This window comes from Egretta garzetta, unplaced genomic scaffold, assembly GCF_000687185.1.
Source record: "Egretta garzetta isolate BGI_Z169 unplaced genomic scaffold, ASM68718v1 scaffold49, whole genome shotgun sequence".
NCBI lineage: Eukaryota > Metazoa > Chordata > Aves > Pelecaniformes > Ardeidae > Egretta > Egretta garzetta.
In genome coordinates, this window is record NW_009260775.1 from 157,417 (window position 1) to 167,280 (window position 9,864).

General features: G+C 41.9%; 1 long non-coding RNA gene across 1 annotated transcript in view; it reads left to right on the forward strand.

The window, feature by feature from the left end:
- The window catches only part of LOC118453059, a 9,468-nt gene extending 8,970 nt beyond the window's left edge, over positions 1-498 (forward strand). The window contains exon 3 of the long non-coding RNA XR_004842945.1: positions 489-498. This is a non-coding gene — a long non-coding RNA (uncharacterized LOC118453059). The remainder of the gene's footprint in view (positions 1-488) is intronic.
- The last annotated feature ends 9,366 nt before the right edge of the window (positions 499-9,864 follow it).

Sequence of the window (9,864 nt, forward strand, 5' to 3'; positions counted from 1 at the left end):
AGGGCTGGAGCACCTCTCTTATGAGGACAGGCTGAGAGAGTTGGGGATGTTCAGCCTGGAGAAGAGAAGGCTGTGGGGAGACCTGATTGCAGCCTTCCAGTACTTAAAGGGGGCCTATAGGAAAGACGGGGAAAATCTTTTTAGCAAGGCCAGCTGTGACAGGACAAGGGGTAATGGTTTTAAACCAAAACAGGGTAGGTTTAGACTAGATATAAGGAAGAAATTCTTTACAATGAGGGTGGTGAAACACTGGAAGAGGTTGCCCAGAGAGGTAGTGGAGGCCCCATCCCTGGAAACATTCTCTGCCAGGCTGGATGGGGCTCTGAGCAACCTGATCTAGTTAGCGGTGTCCCTGCTCACTGCAGGGGGGTTGGACCAGATGGCCTCTAGGGGTCCCTTCCAACCCAAACCATTCTATGATTCTATGATTCTACGACTCTTAACAAAGAAATCACGTATCTCTTATTTGGCACTCCACAGCTCAAAAGGGTGTCTTCCTTTACTGTGTGTTTCAGAATCACCAACTAGGTCACCCTGAAGACTATCTGCTTTTCCATTGCTATGAAAGCTCTAGGTTATTATTTCTCTTGCCTCATTCTTTTACGAGATGCACGGCAATAAAACTCACTAATCTGTCCTCCCACAACACCCGACTGATAAACTGTGTGACTCATAAACGATTCCTTTCAATTACAGTAATTTTTTTTTTGAGGGAAAGAAGGAAAAGGAAAATTAAAATGGGAACCTAGGGAACAAATGAATATAATTTTTGCGTATCTTCAGAGATCATTTTTATTAGTAGTACTGATAATAATCTCCAGTTTGCATTCTGGAAGAAACCTACGTCTTCGCACTTCATCCATCCTCAGACTTTGGATATAGATTGTGTGTGTGTGTTAATAGTTAGTTAGATAGATAGCCAGATAGATCAATTGATCGACTGATCTATTGAATCATAAATTAGGTTGGAAGGGACCTCTGAAGGTAATCTATTCTAATCCGCTGCTCAAAGCAGCTCTAATTAGATCAGATTACTGAGGGATGTGCCCTGTTAAAGTCTTGAATACCTCCAAGGATGGATATCCCACAGCCTCTCTGGACACCTGTTCCAGTATTTGACCACCCTCATTGAAAAGAAAAAAAAAAGTATTCTTTATATCTAATTGGAATTTCCCACATTCTAAGTTGTGTCCATTGCCTCTTGTCTTATTCAAGTATACCTCTGAGAAGCAGCCTGGCTCCACCTTCTCTATATCCACCAGTCAGGTAGTTCTAAGTCATGAATAAGGTCTCCCTTTAACCTTCTCCTGTTAAGGCTGAAAAAACTCAGCTCTCTCAGCTTTTTCACGTATGTCATGTGCTCCAGTCCCCTGAGCAGCTTGGCAGCCCTCCACTGAATTCACTCCAGTATGTCAGTGTCCTCCTTGTACTGGGGAATGTAGAAGTAGACACACCACTCCAGATGTGGTCTCACAAGTGCTGAATAGATAGAAATGATCACTTCTTTTGACCTACTGGTCACACTCTTGGCTAATGCAGTCGGGGATACAGTTGGCTTTCTTTGGCGCCAGGGCACATTACTGCATCTTGCCAGCTTGTTGCCCACCAAGACCCCCAGGTCCTTTCCTGCAAAGCTGCATCCCAGTCTCTACTGCGACGTGGTGGCATTCCATCCCAGATGCAAGAATTTGTGTTTGCTTTTTGCCCATTTCTCTTGCCTGTTCAGGACCCTTTGAATAATCGCCCTGCCCTCAAGCATATTGACTGCTCAATCCAGTTAAGTGTCATCTGCAAGCTTACTGAGAACGTACTCTGTCCTGACACTGATATTAAGCAGTATGGACCCCAGTATGTGTACCTGAGGGATGCCACTGGTTACTGGCTGCGAGCTGGAGTTTGCTCTCCTCATCACAACTCCTTGAGACCCCAGTCTGCCCAATTTTCTACCCAACTTACTGACCACTACTTTGGTGATAAGGAGACTGTGGGCAAAGGCTGTGTTTTGACTTGCCATCAAGTTTAGTCACCTTTTCACAGAAAACAGTCAGGTTGGTTCAGCATGGTTTCTCTCTACCAGTTTCTCACCTGTCCCAAGACAAAACTCCATGCTCTCCAGCCACTCCTTTACATATATTTACATATAGCTATGGATATAAATATAGATACACATAAGCACAGACCTGCTTGTATATGATGTGCTGAATCAGCAGCCTTTAGAGAAAGAGGGCACCTAGGCACAATTCATTTCTAGACCATAAAGAAATGTAAGTGATTCAAAACTGGCGAAACATCCAAGTTCTGTCAATCAAATGCTTTTCTTAAAGGATGGAGAAAGCCAAAGCTTTCCAAAAGGAGGCAAGAAATTAGATTTTAGTTCACTAAATCAGGGAAACACTGGAGACAGGTCATATTCTTTTTCTCATTTGCTTTCATTTGTGCTGTAGGACTTCCCAACACCCCAAATCCTGGCCATAACACTTCAGGCTTATAGGAGGCTTCTAACTTTTGGAGAGTAATTTGATGTGCATTTTTCTGTCAGAAGTTTTGGGTTGAACATTTTCCATCTCCATCTGCTCATTCTTGTCCTCAGAGCCACCCTATGGTGCTGTCATAGTTGTTCTGCAAATATCCGACTCTTTTTTTCCTATGAGATATTGAACATAGAATCATAGAGTCATAGAATCATAGAATGTTTTGGGTTGGAAGAGACCCCTAGAGGCCATCTAGCCCAACCCCCCTGCAGCGAGCAGAGACACCTTTAACTGGATCGGGTTGCTCAGAGCCCCGTCCAACCTGGTCTTGAATGTTTCCAGGGATGGGGCTTCCACCACCTCCCTGGGCAACCCCTTCCAGTGTTTCAAATATTGATATGGAGAGAAAGAGTGAGTCAGGTCTCCATTACAGAGAGATTAATGGGTTGTCTACTCAAACATATTTATATGCAAAGTTTTGATTTGTTTACTTCGAATTGGGGCTCCCTCTGCTTCTTTACTAAATGATGCAAGGAAAACTGCCAGAAGTGTAATAAAAACTATGTATTTTTACACTTGTATTGCTTCCATAGTACCAACTTGGGAGAAAAAAATCTCATGCTACCAAAAAATATAAAGCTTTAACTATCACTACAGCTTCTGTTTTTTTCCTGTTGCCTGCTTAGTGAGCAAAATGGTGGATGTGGACACATTTTTATAAATATACTAGCTTTATTTTTGTGTTTTTGATAGACTAAGTAGATATATCTTTCTCATTAACTTCACTTTGGAGAGACACTGGGGTAGCTAAGATGTAACAGAGGCTGAGAAGCGGTAGAAAACTATTTTCCCTTTGTTGCTGAATGGGGAATTATTATTATTATAATTAATTTCTTCCACATTACTCTCAAAAATGCATTTTTAGGGTATTTTAAAGGTGCCAGCTGTAACAAAATACACTTGAAATTTGAGAGGTACTAAGCTAAATACATACCTTTTTTGCTTTTTTAAACCTCTGTTCAAATTAATGGTAAAATGAATAAACAATATTGTTTCCTCAGCTTTGAAAATTGCTATTAAATCTGTCAAGAGGATTATTACAATTACAAAACAATCACTTGCAAAATCAGTTTGTATAGCAAATGTTGCCTTTGTAGAATTGAAGGCATTTCATAACATCTAAGTTATGACATTAAAATTGTCAAGTCGAGATAAACTTTCTATTAAGTCAAAATATTACATATTGAATATATGGTACACATTTTGACAGTGTTTGTGTAAACTTGCTCTTACATTACTGCTTATCTCTGTGTGGATTATTTCTAGAAAGAGCTATAGGGTTGGAAGAAGGAAACAAAGGGTGAAAACAAATTTTATAGCTCAGCAGGCTCTCCTTTTTTGTGGGGGGATCTTAAAAATAGCCTTTTCTTCATGTTAGAATTGCCTGCCACAGCACAGCTGAGCCTATGCTGTCATGTTATGAACAGAAATCAAAATCAAAAATTCTGTCTGGGCAGCTGTCATGGTTTAACCCCAGCCAGCAACTGAGCCCTAAGCAGCCGCTCACTCGCTCCCCCAGTGGTGGGATGGGGGAGAGAATTGGAAGAGTAAAAGTGAGGAAACTCATGGGCTGAGATAAAGACAGTTTAACAGGTAAAGCAAAAGCCGTGCACTCAAGCCAAGCAAAGCAACCTGCTTCCCATGGGCAGGCAGGTGCTCAGCCATCTCCAGAAAAGCAGGGCTCCATCATACATAATGGTGACTTGGGAAGACAAACGCCATCACTCCAAACGTCCCCCCCCTTCCTTCTTCTTCCCTCAGCTCTATATGCTGAGCATGATGTCATATGGGGTGGGATACCCCTGTGGTCAGTTGGGGTCAGCTGTCCCAGCTATGCCCCCTCCCAGCTTCTTGTGCACCCCCAGCCTCCTCGCTGGTGGGGTGGGGTGAGGAGCAGAAAAGCTCCTGCTCAGCAGTAATGAAAACATTCCTGTGTTATCAACACTGTTTTCAGCACAAATCCAAAACATAGCCACCTACTAGCTAGCATGAAGAAAATTAACTCTATCCCAGCCAAAACCAGCACAGCAGCTTATAAAAATGGACCTTGAATCTGGGCTGGAGGTAGAGTATTTTGCTAAAGCTCTTGGAATGAAATTTGGAAATTTTGTGGTTTTAGAACCTGGGTCTACCATTTGTTTCTTGTGTGATGCTGGGTAAACCACATGAGAAAAGTACCCCTTACATAGTCACAAAAGTTCTCTCTTTGTTCCAAAAGCTGATAACAACATGGTTGCATAAATGCTATTTCATTACATGTAAACTCTGTATAGACTGATGTTTACATTGTTTTATTCTTTTCACAGTGCTAAAAGAATGTTATCTCTGCCTTCTTTGAATTGAAACCAACTTGTCTCTTCTAAGACCTGCTCATACAGTGTCTCCAGAAAAGCCTTCAGAGGATAGCTGCCAACAAAAAACAAGCTTGGGGTCTCTAGTTATAAAAACCCCCAAACAACCCATAAGAATTTCATGGCCAGAATCATTGCCATTCTTAGCATTCAAAGTATTTAATAGCAAGAATATACTAAAGTTAGTAAATGGTGAATCATGCCCGAAAGTTTCAAAACCCGAGATTATAACAAAGCTTTAGATTCCTTTTCCTGTCTGAACAAGGAGAGCAGAAAATATCTTTTTTTTTTTCAAGATTTGTCAATAAAACGATGTGTTTGATTGTTGTAAACTCTACGAAGTTGCTAGTCTCCTTGATCCCCAGTCAAACCCAACCATTTCAGGTTTCAGGCTTGTACCCTTGCAAGGCTACACCTTGCACTACCTTTCCTTCAGGGTACACGGCAGCAGTGTGTCCACCGCACAGCATAAACGCGCTGCGGAGGATGAGCTAAACGAGGACCCTGTACCCTGGTCTCTGCTCGGCCGCAGGGTGGGTGTTTGACCACAGCGCCTGTGTGTTACCCACCGGTTGAGTGGCACGTTGCAGGCTGACTCTGACCCAAGTCCTGTTAGCTGCCAGCTGTGGACAGAATTGCTTTACTCATGCTGAGCTTTCTGAGGAGAATGCTACTGTGAAACTGCGTGCGGTGCTATACATAAAACTGGATATATGGCTGTGTTAATTCTTGCTTCTCCCTGCTCTGTTGGATGACACCAAGTCTGTCACAGCCAGGGTTTGCCAGAGCTCTTAAAGTGTGAATGTAGTCTTTAAACAGAGGGGAAGGCTGCTTTCCTCCGCTACAAGAAAACTGTATTTCATGGTAATCATGAACACATGAGCATGTTTAATATTGCAAATGTCTAGATTTCCACATCTCTGTAGTAAAATACGGGTCTCAAGGTACCGTTTATCCTCTCTTAAGCACCAGAACAGGAAGAAGTGTGTTCATTGTATTACTGCGTTGGGGATATAGAAACTAATGGAGCCTAGTTCAAATACACTCATGCTTTTGTGCAATACCCATTTCTTGCGACATTATGTTATTACGCTTGGTAATAACCTTATTGGTTAAGGGTGTGCATGCATTTGTATTTTTGCGCACTTGCTTCACCAAATTAGGGGTCAATTTGTACCAAACTTTTAACGTAAGAGAAATTAAACATTATCGTTAATCCCACACAAGTCTGGCATATAAGTAGGAAACTTTGACAACTATTAAAGGGTGTTCCAGTTCTAGTCAGCCCATCAATAGCCACCAGGAGACCGAAGAACAGAAAAGGATCAGATCCTAGTCTGGGATATATTACGTTTTTTTCTTCTCAGTGGGAACTAAATATGTGTGTCAAAGGGAAGAACTTGGCCTTGCAGCAATGTTTTTCAGGCCTGGCTCTATGACCAGCCTCCCGAGACAAAAACATAAATTATATTGTGCCTGTTGTGGGACTACACTTCTTAGAAAACAAAACAAAACAAAACAAAACAAGACATGTTTCTCCCCCCTATTCTCCTCTGTGCAATCATCTCTTCTCCAACTTAGTAAAAGGGGTTTGACACACTTCTTTGTCTCTTTTGCCTCTATTGCTTTTCCATCTCCACAGTGGTTCGATTTCTTTTGTATTGCTCTGAAACATAAAACCATATTTCTTTTAGATCTTGAAAGTTCATGAACATTTGCCTTCTGTACATTGCCAGGCCTCATTTTCGTATTGCAGAAATGTTAATGGGACTTGCATACTCAAAAGGCTCTTAAAAGTAACCTAACAGACAGTTCTTTCTTCCTTAAAAGTATTGGGTTTAGATATGTCACGCACACCAGTTACACTGACTGAAAGAACTTGAAGAGAGGTTGCCCCTTACTTCTGCAAAACCATTATACAAGGAGATCATTCATAGAATCATAGAATTTTTTAGGTTGGAAAAGGCCTTTAAGATCATCAAGTCCAACCGTTAACCTAACCCTGCCACCCCCACTAAACCGTGTCCCCAAGCGCCTCGTCTGCCTGGCTTTTAAATACCTCCAGGGTTGGGGACTCCCCCACTTCCCTGGGCAGCCCGTTCCAATGCTTGACAGCCCTCTCAGTGATGAAATTTTTCCTAATGTCCAATCTAAACGTCCCCTGGCACAACTTGAGGCCATTTCCTCTTGTCCTCTTGTCATTTTCTCTCATTCTTTCGCTTGTCACTTGGGAAAAGTACTTTCAGGCAGTTAGTACTGCTATTCAGGGCGATAAGGTCTCCCCTCAGCCTCCTCTTCTCCAGGCTAAACAACCTCAGTTCCCTCAGCCGCTCCTCATCGGACTTGTGCTCCAGATCCCTCACCAGCTTTGTTGCCCTTCTTTGGACACGCTCCAGTGCCTCAATGTCCTTCTTGTGGTGAAGGGCCCAAAATTGAACACAGTATTTGGGGCGTGGCCTCACCAGTGCCAAGTAGAGGGGCATGATCACTACCCTGCTCCTGCTGCCCACACTAGTCCTGATACAAGCCAGGATGCTGTTGGCCACCTGGGCACACTGCTGGCTCATATTCAGCCGGCTGTCAATCAGTACCCCCAGGTCCTTTTCCACCGGGCAGCTCTCCAGCCACTCTTCCCCAAGCCCGTAGCATTGCATTGGGTTATTGGGACCCAAGTGCAGGGCTCATCAATGAGCCGTGTTGAACCTCATACCGTTGACCTTAGCCCATCAATCCAGTCTGTCCAGATCCCTCTGTAGACCCTTCCTATCCACAAGCAGATCAACACTGCCCTTAATATTTAGAAGTTTTTCTGGCAAGGGTTGACTAAAAGTTGCTCCCTGATATTTGGTTTTATCTGATGGTGGCTCCACATGCTGTGGGATGTGTGTTTGACTCTGTTAGATTTGTGTTAATTTAGAGCACGTAGCTGTGTCTTAATACCTAGAAAAGAAGCTGGAAAAGAAGTCAAGCGCAGTCAATGTGATTGTTACTGGACACCCTCTGCTAAAATCATAGCTCTAAATTCATTAATTATTTCATTGAAAATAATTAGAAGTGAATGTTTGCAGCACTGATGTTAATTTCTCTGCCTCAAATCCTGTAATAGTTTGTCAAATCTGTCTTGAACCTTAGTACTTTGGACAAAGAGAAAAGGTAATATGTCATGAGATTAATAAGTCCACAAGGCCCTATACAAAATCCACTGCCAAAGAAAGGGAGCTGCAGCTTGTTATTCCCCATGGGTGGTATAGGTCTTACCCTAGGTTTTGGTGATAAAATGGATCTGATCGGGTTCAAATCACCTCTATACACATACCAGTTACCCTTACCTTTCTGGTACACCCAAATCATCATCATCTCAATAATCAGACCATACACATTATTAAATGAAATAGTCTCATCTGGCCATTGGGGCAGTATCTGTCCAGAGTCCACAAAAGTAAAGGGAGGCTTCTAACATATTTCCAGATATACCTTCTCTGGTAAAATCCAACAAACTTAAACTGATGAAGAACTACCGTCTCCCCACAGAATGGCAGTATTCCAGGCACCAGACACTTGCACCTAATTTGCACTAGAGTTATTTAGTATTTTCACTGGCTCAATATGCAACTTGTATCCTTTCTTTTCTTAAACCAAGATGTAAATGTGGTTGAATAGCGCAGATACACAGAATATTCCTTGACAATGATGGCAGTAGTAGTATTCTCTGAAAGAAATACCCTCACTGATGGCACTGTTTTCATTTGTGTATAAATGGCTGTAGGTGTACTCCGGGTGTTTTGATTACATTGTAGTAAAAGACCCACAAATTCTAAATGTGTCATGTGCCTGGCATTTTATTTAGTCTTCATGTCACCTATGTGAACTGCTGTGGAGGCGTTTTTTGTTCACTTTAGTGGATCCACAGGCGGTACCTTAGGAAAGGTGGTCTTGGGGGATACACATGAGATAAAGCTGACTGGACTTTGATTAAGGAACCTCTAAATGGTTGCAGCAACCTCTGCAGTGGAAGGAGATGGTGAAAAGTTGAGAGGGTCCTTCTGGATTTAGACTGGGCTGTGGAAGAGTAAAAACAGTTCCTTGAGTTGTGGTGTTATATGGTCTCAGAACTAGAGAAATGCAGGTCTTGTCAATGCAACGTACTTTGGCTGCTGCAAGAACAAGTCTTAGTTCTAACATTTCCTCACTTCTCACTGATTAGCTAAAGAATGTTAATATTTCTACCAAAGCTTTCACATGTAATTCATATGCTGCTGAAAAGTACTTTGACACTGTAACTTTATGAGCAAAAATAGATTAAAAGAAGACTTTGGACCATTTTGCAACATGATATCTGAGGATATTTGTGAAGTGTTCTCTGGATGAGAAACTGTTCTGTCTGTACAGAGTGAATTATTCTCTACTATTGGCTGTTAGGCATGCTAAGTGTCATGAAATTGTAACGATAAATAGGTATTTTAGGAAGCAAGAAGTACCAAGAGCCTCAGAATGACCTGCAGTTGTATGCCTTCAGCTTATTACTTCTGCAGTAATGCTTTGTTAAAGATTGTATGTGACCATAGCCTTTCTTTAACATAAGTGCAGGAAAATTTAAGTTTATTTATAAGATGCCTGAAATAATATCATTCCCAAGAGCAAACACAGACATGAACTTACAGCACACCAAGGGACAGTAAGAGAGCCCAGGTTGGCCTGTAAGTAAAAGCCTGTGAAAGGGGAGCAGAACAATCATGATATAAAGATGTAAAAGAAGGAGAAAAAACAAACAAACAAACAGTCTGAAAAAGCATTTTGTTTTGGACTATGATAAAGGATAGAAAGAACATTTGAGCTAATTACTGTCAGGAAAAGTTGCTTGGAACCATTAGCAAAGCTTGAGTTTTGCTGAGTATGGGAAACCAGAACTTTTGAAATTATTTGTAAATACTTTTACAGCATTGGATAGGAGCAACACCTGCCTCTTGGCAGTCCCAGCTTCT